Source organism: Triticum aestivum, chromosome 1A (genome assembly GCF_018294505.1).
Source record: "Triticum aestivum cultivar Chinese Spring chromosome 1A, IWGSC CS RefSeq v2.1, whole genome shotgun sequence".
In the NCBI taxonomy this organism is placed as follows: Eukaryota; Viridiplantae; Streptophyta; class Magnoliopsida; order Poales; family Poaceae; genus Triticum; species Triticum aestivum.
The window spans coordinates 261,303,032-261,313,847 of record NC_057794.1 but is presented as its reverse complement, the minus strand read 5'-3'; positions in this window follow the sequence as shown (position 1 = coordinate 261,313,847).

The following is a 10,816-nucleotide window of genomic DNA, read 5'->3' as shown; positions in this document are numbered from 1 at the left end:
TATAGACATTTGGAATGCACTAAAATGTTGGTATGAGTAGGTTACATGCATTATACAGCAAGAGAAAAAATGTAATCGGACATAACATGGATTGATACTCCCTCCTTCCATCTATATAGGGCGTAATGAGATTTTTAAGACCGCCTTTGACTATTGACAAGATTAATAGTACATGACATGCACAATGTGAAAATTATATCATTGAAAGAACCTTTCACAGACGAATTTAACGGTGTGCTTTGTGTAAGTTGCATGTCATATATCATTGCTCTAATATTTGGTCAAAGTTAGCATCGAAAAACGCATTAGGCCCTATATAGATGGAAGGAGGGAGTAGCTTTGAATAGCATTTGTATAGTAAAACGGGGCAAGACTCTCTCTTTGTGTGGTGTGAATAGTTTTATTTTTTTCGTTTTCTTTTTGGTTGAGGGAAGTGCGAATTGATTTGGTACGTACAAGTACAATATTACTACATGTTAGGCTTGTCCCTAAAATTCAACCCGCGTCTTGTTATATCCCGAAAATTCAGATATCGTGCTCCCAAAACTCGCGCCTTCACAACCCGCGCCTTGCTATCCCGAAATTACAACGCGCGCGAAAACTCCCTCCAGCTGCCAAATCCCGACACGCGAAATCCCCCTTCTAACCCTGAGCCGAAAGGGCCGCTAGTTCAAATCGGTGGGGGGTACTTTTGTAACACACCCTACATTTTGGACAAGCGCGTTCCTAAGTCATGCTTCACCCCCTCCCATCGCCCCCTTTTCGCCATTCGAAATCCCAGGCCGCCATAACCTCTCTGCTCCAGCCGCGAAACCCCACCCTCCTCTGTCTGCCACGTCACCGCTGCCCAGCCGGAGCCTCTTCCCCGACGACGTCGTCCAGCGCAATAGCTCGACGTCCCTCGTCCACCTCCCCGGATGAGGATCCGTCGTCCATCTCGCCGTCCCACCGGTTCAGCCGCCCCGTCCTCCACCAACAAGGAGCTGCTCCGACGATCGCCTCGTCTATCGCGGCTGCTCCATCCCCATAGCGTTGCCTTAACCTGCTACACCGGAACTGCAGCATCCTCACCAACTCCTCGGACGAAGCCGAGGCCTACTCGGTGCCACCAAAGAGGTTGTACACTATCGCATCGCAACTTCTCCTTAACTCGACCTCCCGGCGCCGATGGTGCTCCATCCCGCACCCCCATGGAGCGGCTACCTTGAAGCCGGCGCCACGGGCAACATCTCCACGGCGGCTCTCCCCCAGTGTGAGGCCCCTTCGGCGGCGGCATCCATACTAGCCGGATCTACTGCTGTTGCTCCGGCTCTCGCTCGATCGCTCGCTCGCCCAGCTGCTGTTGCTACTCTCCCCCTCGCTCGTGCTGCTGCTCTGCTCTGATTAAGCCACACTTTAGTCGACTGAATCGACTTTTGGGTCAGTCGATTTTCAGGGGTTGGGGGGCTCGCTGGAGTTAAGGAAGAACCACCCGCAGCGGGGACGGGGGCTCGCCGGAGAGGTACCCACTATCTATCTTAGGGTTCAGGGTGGGGGGGGGGGAGGCTAGAGGGCTGGCCGGGGTGGCGGTGGCGAGTTGTTTCGGGGCGGCGAGGCGGCGCTAGGGCCGGTGGTTCGGCCGGTGGTGGCTGGCGGCTCAGGGGGGTGCAGGTTGAAGATGAACTGCAGGCCCTCCCTAAACTACATGTCAAGTGCCTCTCTGCTACCATTGCGTTCAGTTTCGACAGTAGTATTTAGATTCCATAGTAAATTTCAGTTTTGACAGTTAAGTTCAGAGTCAATAGTTTTTACCTCATCTGTTGTAGTCAGGTGGTTTTTGGTGATGTTAATTTTACATCCATTTTACATCATCTATTGGAGATGCTATTAGAATCCCACTTGAGATTGACGATGTCTGTCTTGTGCTGCTTCATCCTTGACGTCTTACGGCTCACCGGAGCTGCTCCAACGACAGAACGATCCGTCACAACAGAGCAGTGTCCTGGACGCCATCTACAGATTCCTCAGATCTTCCTCCACACCTCTGACAGCCACCTCTGCCTCAACTGCTTCAGCGACCAACCCAATGATGCTGAGGTCGACACGGCTACAGCAAAGAGGTTGTACACTTGTTGCATCACTTATTACTATACATTCACGTCGATCCATTAGGGCTATTTGGTTCAACGGAAAAACATCGATCCACTGGTTGTTACCATCACTCTAAATGTCTACATGCTCTCCTTACATAATCTCACCATATTTTTTCGTATGCATGTCAGATATTGTACACAGTCATGCTGAACATGTAGAGAAAAAGAGAAGAGTTTTGCGCGGCAATACAATGTCATGCAGACATCGCTCCATGGTGGGTTCAATGGCAAACCCTCCCCATCCCTTTCCAGATTGTAATCCAGAGGAAGATATCTGTTCTGAGGCGGATTCGGACGCCACTGACCACTCCTATATACCCCCAAGGTGTTTGCTCTACCTTGGCATGATGATGTTAGTCATATCATGCATATGTTGCCTTGCAGTGCCTACTTTTAACATCATATATGTCATCTGCTTAGTTTAGACATGTTCTATAATGCCACCTGTTTAGTTTCTATATCATATATGGGAATTATGCAGTCTCATGTCTTTTAGCCAGCCATAATATATGTGAAATGTGCAATGCCATCCGGTTTAACCAGGCATCATATATTTGAATGATATCTTGCCCATCCTTTTCTTCATTACATTTCCATTTGCCAACAATGTTTGTACATTAAACTACTCTTCCTGTGAATCAGCCATTTGGGTGGGAGATGGAAAAAATCTGGAGTGAAAACAAGGCCTTCAGAGTAGACAGTGCTACCTGTCGAAGCAGATCTCTTGTTGGGTCCCGATAGCTCCTCAGAGATGGGTTCAGAGACAGATGACCAGTCCTATTCCCCCACTGAGGTGTATGCTCTAACTTGGCACGGTTATACTGCTCATATCATGCATACGGTGTCTTGCATTGCATAGTTTAGACATCAATACACAATATTCAACACCATGTTCTTAGTTCAGACATCATATCGAATGCCCTCTGTTTAGCATATAAATCACATATGTGAATTAAATGATGCAATCCTGATTACTTATATAACATGTAGGTGAATTATGTCATGCGATCCTGTTTAGTTATTCATCATATCTTTGAATTATGTTATGCTATGCTATCTAGTTTAGATAGACATCATATATGTGAAATTATGTCATGCTATCCGTTTTAGTTAAACAATATACATGTCAACTATTTCATGCCCTCTTTTTTCCATACTATCTATTGCATCTGTCTCTCATACAATGTCTGTACATTCAACTATGTTTCCTGTTTATCAGCCATTTGAATTGGAGCGGGTGATGCCAGTGCTACCTCTTGGTGGAGATAGCACCCTAGTTGCACATGCACAAGAACCAGCCCTACCACACATAACCCAAACTCTCGAAGATTGTACCCCTACTACGATGGACAGAGAACCAGCTTCACCCAATCTAACCCCAACCCCAGCCGATAGTAACCCAGTTCCTGTTGACATAGCACCATCTCCACCACAGAGCTCCCAAACAAGAGCAGTTAGTAAGGCAACTGTAGTGCCCATAGGGCCAGTACTATCACGGCGAACCCCAACTCCACCAGTTAGTACGCCTATTCCTGTGGAGGAAGCACAACCAGCTAGTCGTAGTTTAGCATCTATCGCATTTGATGTTGTTAAATCGTATGTGCGTATCTTCCCATCTTGGAAATATTATACTGAAGATGAAGGAAAATGGCAGTTGCAGGTGTTTGTCCAGGAGTTATGTGTAAGTAATGTTATTCATGGCAATTACTTTGCTTCGTCCCATACATCCTACCTCCATGATGGTTATAATACAACAAATTTTCCCATTTTTCTCTATAGAGAAGGACTGATTTGGAAACTCAGGATGAGGTAACATGTGCTAATACCTCTGCTATCTTCAAGAATGCTTGGTGGCAGTATCGGAATTACCTGAAGAAAACGTACTTCACAGGCAAAGAAGCTCATCAAATTCCCTTACGTTCTCCTGAGACACATTTACTGGACAATGACTGGGAACGCCTTGTTCTGTATTGGTCCCGAACCAAGAATGTGGTAAGGTCTATGAGCTCATTTTCTATTTTTAAGTATTATATTCTTGCGTCTTACTGTACTTTGTTCATGTAGAACAAGTGCCTAAACCTGAAGAACAACTGTTCTAATTTAAGATTCCATTGCTACCATAGGACATAGATATATGTTTGTTTGAAGCTTTTATTATGTACTATTACTTGGCAATAGAAGACTTGGTAGTTTAATCCTGTCCACCTTACTAATGAACTGGTTCACCGAAATGAGTTTCATATACTAGTACATGCTAGACTTGTTATGTGTCTGCTTGTTTCTTCTTTTAGAATGCTGATAGAATATTGGGGAAGAGTGCCTTATTAAGCAACGGTAAAGGAAGTAATGCAAATAAGGTTCAGGATAGTGACACATCCTGTCTTGGTTTAGTGTTGGAGTTACTGGCCACTACCGCTTGCACAAGCTATTCAAACTCACTATCTGAATCAGTTCAGTTTCTTGAGTCTCAACTACAAGCTGAAAGACATCGATCAGCTGTGCTGCGACAAGAAGCGGAAGGACTGCGGAAGTCCCTGGAGCATTCAGATGCATACTTTCTGGTGCAACATCAAGCGTTGGAGGATTTTAGCACCAAACAGGACAAAGCTAATTAGCTTGCTAAGCTTATTGCCAGCATGGTGGATACCCAGGATAACGTTTCTTGAGCTCTTCTGAAGTTGTTTCAGTTATGCTCTTGTTTTGCTGCCGCGTTTATTTGCACTGGTGGCCAATTTTGACAGGCAGTGTATATGATATGCTACTTTGTTCCCTATATTTGCACTGGTGGCGAACTTTGATGCCCAGTGGATGTAATATGTGTAATAGCCGTGATAGCCCAGCGTTAGTTGCTTGCTTATTTATTTCCTTGTTGTCTTGTTTATTTGTTTGCTTGTAGTCATTGCAGTTCTTTTTCCGTGGGTAACTAGTGGCTGCAATAACCTATTTTTTAAAACTAGGCCACAATAACCATGGGCTAATATTTACTATAGTGACACTGGGCCTCCTATGGGTCGTAGAAACAATGGGCCTTCTACGGGCCATAGAAACAGTAGGCCTTCTACGGGCCGTAGAACCAATGGGCCTTCTACGGGTCGTATCATCAATGAGCCTTATACGGGCCGTATGATCGATTGGCCAAACATGGGCCAATAACAGGCCGCATTATGGCCGTAAACGGGCTAGAGTTGGAATCGTCCGTTCATGGGCCGACCATAACGGGCCATCGTTAATAGGCTGTATTTGATGACGCTATGAAAACGGCCCAACGTATTAACAGACCACAAGCGGGCCGACTATAACCACGGGCTGAATTTGGCCCACAAGCAGAAAATGATAGTAACGGGCCGTAAGTAAACGAATGCTGGAAATGAGCCCAAGAATAAATGGGCTCTGAGAAGGCCGAAAGATAACATGGGCTGGAAACGGCCCAACGGAATAACGGGCCGTTAATGGGTATAAAGTGATACACTGTTCATTACGGGCCAGTTTCACCACGGGCCGTTAATGGGTGTAAAGTGATACACTGTTCATTACGGGCCAGTTTCACCACGGGCCGTTAATAGGCCAAGAGTTACATAGGGCCTCATATGGGCCGAAAGACGTCATGGGCCTACATGGGCCAGAAGTGAAAACGGGCTGGAATCATATTGGATGGCCCAGATGACGCTACTGGGCCTAATTCGGATAGGGCGTAACGGGCCTTGGGTTAGCGGGCTATAAATGGGCTATATGCGAACATGTCGTTAACAGGCCTTCCATGGGCCGGCCCGCCACCTTTTGACCAAGTCAAACGGGCCGGCCTTTTCACAAGAATGGGCCTCTGTTGGGCCATGCCACGTGTCGACGTATCATAGGCGCCTTCCGTCCAATGAGTGGTTGACATCTATCCCAACGATGAGCCGACACGTGTTTCCTCCAGCCAATGATGATTTTACACGTGGAAAATCCACATTGGTCCGGGCTATTAACGGGTTATCGGATCCAAAACCCGACCCGATAGCTTAACGGCATTCCGTTACAGTGGATGCCACGTGTCGGTCACCCTTGACGAAAGCACTTCTGTGACGCGCGATTTATCGCCATGGAAGTGGACACTTCCGTGATGATAATTTTGGTAATGTCATGGAACACTTCTACCACATCACAGGTATGACTATCTTGATTCTGTCATAAATTTGTCATGGATGTACATGCATGACAAAAAAAGTGACCTACTGTGACAAACACGTATCAGCACGGAAGTGTATTTTTTTGTAGTGCTAGTTGGAAGCAAACGTTTGGTGTACGTAGAGTCGTATCAGTGGCAGATAGGGCTTGAGAGAATATTGATCTTACCTTTATCTCCTTGTGGGTTCGACACTTCATACTTATCAGTTCCACCTTTGGAAATTGCTATGATGATTCCCTGCACTTGGGGATTATCAATGGGTTGCCGCACAATGATCTCTGCGCATTTTGTGACCAGGAGCTCGAGACGATCGATCACCTGCTCCTCCACTGATCGTTCTCCTGGACCATCTGGCACGCGATTTTTGCGTGGTGCCGTGTCGCGATCCCCCTCCCCAGGACCCCGAGGCCTCCTTCTTAGGCTGGTGGTCGGCCATGGTCACGGCCGTACCTACCGCCATGCGCAAAGGGCTCTCCTCCTTGGTGCTTCTCTCCGCTTGGTCCATTTGCCATCACCGCAATGCATGCATCTTCGACAATGCCAGCCCCTCCACTGTGCTACTTCTCCAGGCCATCAAGGACGATGCTAGGGTTTGGGCTATGGCCGGCGCTAAAGACATAGCTAATCTCATGCCACCTTGAACTCTCTCGGGCTGAGCATCCCGTGTTCTGCTCGTGTAACCTCCCTCTACGCCTCCTAGCGTACGTAGTGGGTGGTTACCCCCTTGTAATACTCTTGTTTCCCCTACCTATCAATGGAGTGATACACAATCATTGCGTATTCGCGAAAAAAGAAATGATGATGAACTTCAATATGCCTACTTTGAGAATGTTGCACGGGATTGTGAGCAATCTTAATAGCACTTTCACTGTCACAAAGCAATGGAACATGTTTCACATAGATCCCATAATCTTTAAGAGTTTGGGTCATCCAAAGTAAATGAGCACAACATGAACCGGCGGCAATGTATTCCGCTTCGGCGGTGGATAAGGATACCGAGTTTTGTTTCTTGGAGGAGCAAGACACAAGAGATCTACCAAGAAATTGACAAGTACCCGAAGTGGACTTTCTATCAACCTTGTCACTAGCATAGTCTGAGTCGGAGTAGCCAACAAGATCAAAACAAGACCTCTTAGGATACCAAATGCCAAAATTTGGTGTGTGAATTAAGTATCTCACTATCCTTTTCACAGCCTTAAGATGACATTCTTTGGGGGCCGCTTGATATCATGCACACATGCACACACTTAGCATAATATCGAGACAGGAGACGCATAAATATAACAATTAACCAATCATAGAGCGGTAAACCTTTTGGTCAACCGATTTGCCATCCTTAGTCAAGTCAAGATGTCCACTAGTAGGCATGGGTGTTTTCATACCTTTGCTTTCTTGCATGTTGAATAAGTACTTGGTGTACTTTGTTTGAGAAACAAAGGTGTCCTCCTTAGTTTGATTGATTTGCAAACCAAGAAAGAACTTGAGTTCACAGATCATAGACATCTCAAACTTCTTCGACATTAGCTTCCCAAACTTTTCACTAAAATGAGGGTTAGTCGAACCAAATACGATATCATCAACATAAATTTGGCACACAAATAATTCACCATTAACCATTTTCGTAAAAAGAGTAGAATCTATCTTTCCAATCTCAAAGCCATTTTCAATAAGGAACTTGGTCAAGCATCTATACCACGCTCTAGGAGCTTGTTTAAGACCATAAAGGGCTTTGTGAAGTTTGTAAACATGGTCGGTTTTCTTAGGATTAACAAAGCCGGGAGGTTGTTTAACATAAACTTCCTCCTCAATTTCACCATTTAGAAAAGCACTTTTAATGTCCATTTGGTACAAGGTAATATCATGGTGATTTGCATAGGAAAGTAAGATGCGGATGGACTCAAGTCTAGCAACGGGGGAATATGTCTCACCATAGTCCATACCTTCGACTTGAGTGTAGCCTTGGGCGACAAGACATGCTTTGTTGTGAACGACTTGTCCATCTTCGTCTTGCTTGTTGTGAAACACCCATTTGGTACCAATGATGTTGTGGTTGTTGTCGGGCTTCTCGACCAATGTCCACACTTGGTTTCTCTCGAAGTTTTGTAGCTCTTCATGCATGGCATTTATCCAATCCGAATCTTCCAATGCTTATTCATCCTTCATAGGTTCAATGCTAGAGATGAATGAATAGTGTTCACAAAAATTAGCCAAACGAGTTTTAGAGCGAGTGATTCTCCCGGTTTGGATATCATTGTAGATTTGTTCGACGGGATGGCCTCTTGAGATTCTTGCTTGAACTCGTGAGAGCTTTTGCTTAGGTCGGGGTGGAACATCTTCTTCATCATCTTGTCCATCTTCTTGGCCTTCTTTGTTGTTGATGTTGTCATCCTCTTGTCGTGGTGGAGAAGGAGGTTGATGAGGTTCATCTTGGTGTACTTCCTCGTTTCCTTCTTCTTGGCGTGTCCCACTTGTGGATGCCTTCGGGTCAACTCTTAGTTCACCTTGTCGTGAGGTAGAAGCTTCCACTTGGACAGACGAGGTACTCTCCTTCACCTCCGTTGGACGAATCTTGCCAATAGACAAGTCTTGGATTGCTTCCGAAGGGTCTTTGTCTCCTACATCAATTGGCAGTTGCTCTACTTGCGAGCCGTTAGATTCATCAAACTTCACATCTATTGTCTCTTCAACCTTTCGGGTGAAACTGTTGTAGACACAGTAAGTGTGAGAGTTTGAGCCATAACCAAGTAGAAAACCTTCATGAGATTTAGGAGCAAATTTAGAGCGACGATGCTTATCAAGGATGTAACACTTTGAGCCGAATACTCAAAAGTATCCAACTTGGGGTTTGTTACTGGTGAGAAGCTCGTATGCCGTCTTGCCGAGTAGCTTGTGAAGATACAAGCGATTTGTTGCATGACAAGCTGTCTCAACCGCTTCCACCCAAAAGTGTTTTGGAGTCTTGTACTCATCAAGCATCGTTCTCGCCATCTCAATAAGAGTCCGTTTCTTCCTCTCAACAACTCCATTTCGTTGAGGTGTGTACGTAGCGGAGAACTCATGTGAAATCCCTTCTTCATCAAGAAAGGTATCCACGTTTGCGTTCTTGAACTCCATTCTGTTGTCGCTGCGAACCTTTTTGATCTTCACTTCAAATTTATTTTGGGCCTTCCAAGCGAAGTTCTTGAAGATCTTTTGGACCTGCAATTTATCATCAAGAAAGAACACCCACGTAAATCTTGGAAAATCATCAACTATGACTAGACCAAATGAGTTTCCACCGAGACTTTTATAGGCACTGGGACTAAAGAGATCCATATGAAGTAGCTCGAGCGGTCTTCTCGTGGTCATGATGTTCTTCACGGGGTAGCTTCCTCCAACTTTATTTCCTGCTTGACAAGCACTGCACAATCTATCCTTGTCAAATATAACATCTTTCACTCCAAGGATATGATCACCTTTAATAAGCTTATCAAGATTTTGCATGCCCACGTGACCTAACCTTCTATGCCACAACCAGCCTTTAGAGGATTTGGCAATTAAGCAAGTTCTAGGTCGAGCCTTTTTAGTGAAATCAACAATGTAAAGATCACCTCTATGAATACCGGTAAAGACCATATTGTGATTATCTCTTCGAAAGACTTGGCAATCTACTTCAGTGAATAGGACATTGAAGCCAAAATCAGAAAGTCTAGATACGAAAGTAAATTGTAGCCAAGAGATTCAACGAGCATAACATTTTGTATGGAGCTATCATGTGAGATGGCCACCTTACCAAGGCCAACCACCTTACCCTTTGAATTATCACGAAAAGTGACATACTTTCGAGGGCCGTCGTTTTCAGCTAGCTCACAAAACATATCCTTGTCTCCGGTCATGTGATCAGTACATCCACTATCAAGACCCCATTCCTTTCCTCGAGCCATGTAGCCATGAAGATTAGCCATAAGACCAAAGTGTCTCATAGACTCGTCAAGATCAAAGTCACTATCATCATCCTCATCATAGTATCCATGTTCAACATCGTCTTGTGATGAATCAATTCCTAGAGAGAGTGATTCATTAGATAAATGATCATCACAATGTTCATCTTTATGAATTCTATTGGCTTCGGAGATGATATTGCTAATGATTTCAACATCTCCTTTGGCACGCATGAGGTCACGAAGCTCAAACAAGAAATCACCATACTTAGGATCATTGGATCTTACTCAAGGCAATAGACTTATGATGAATCACATCTTGATTTAGCAAGGAATAGTTTGGAAATCGTTCCTCAAGAAATCTCCATATAGTGTAGGCACAATAAAGAGTAGGCAAGCAACCAATCAAGTTTCTAGGAAAACCTCTAGTGATAAGATTAACATTTCTAAGGTTGCAGATCATGTCAATAGACTCATCAAGGGTAGGATGCAAATGATCAACAATAGGTGCACAGTGGCTAGTAATGTACTTGTTCAAATGATATTCATTGAAAATCACAAGCATCTCATTTTTTCACTCATGAAAGAACTCTCCA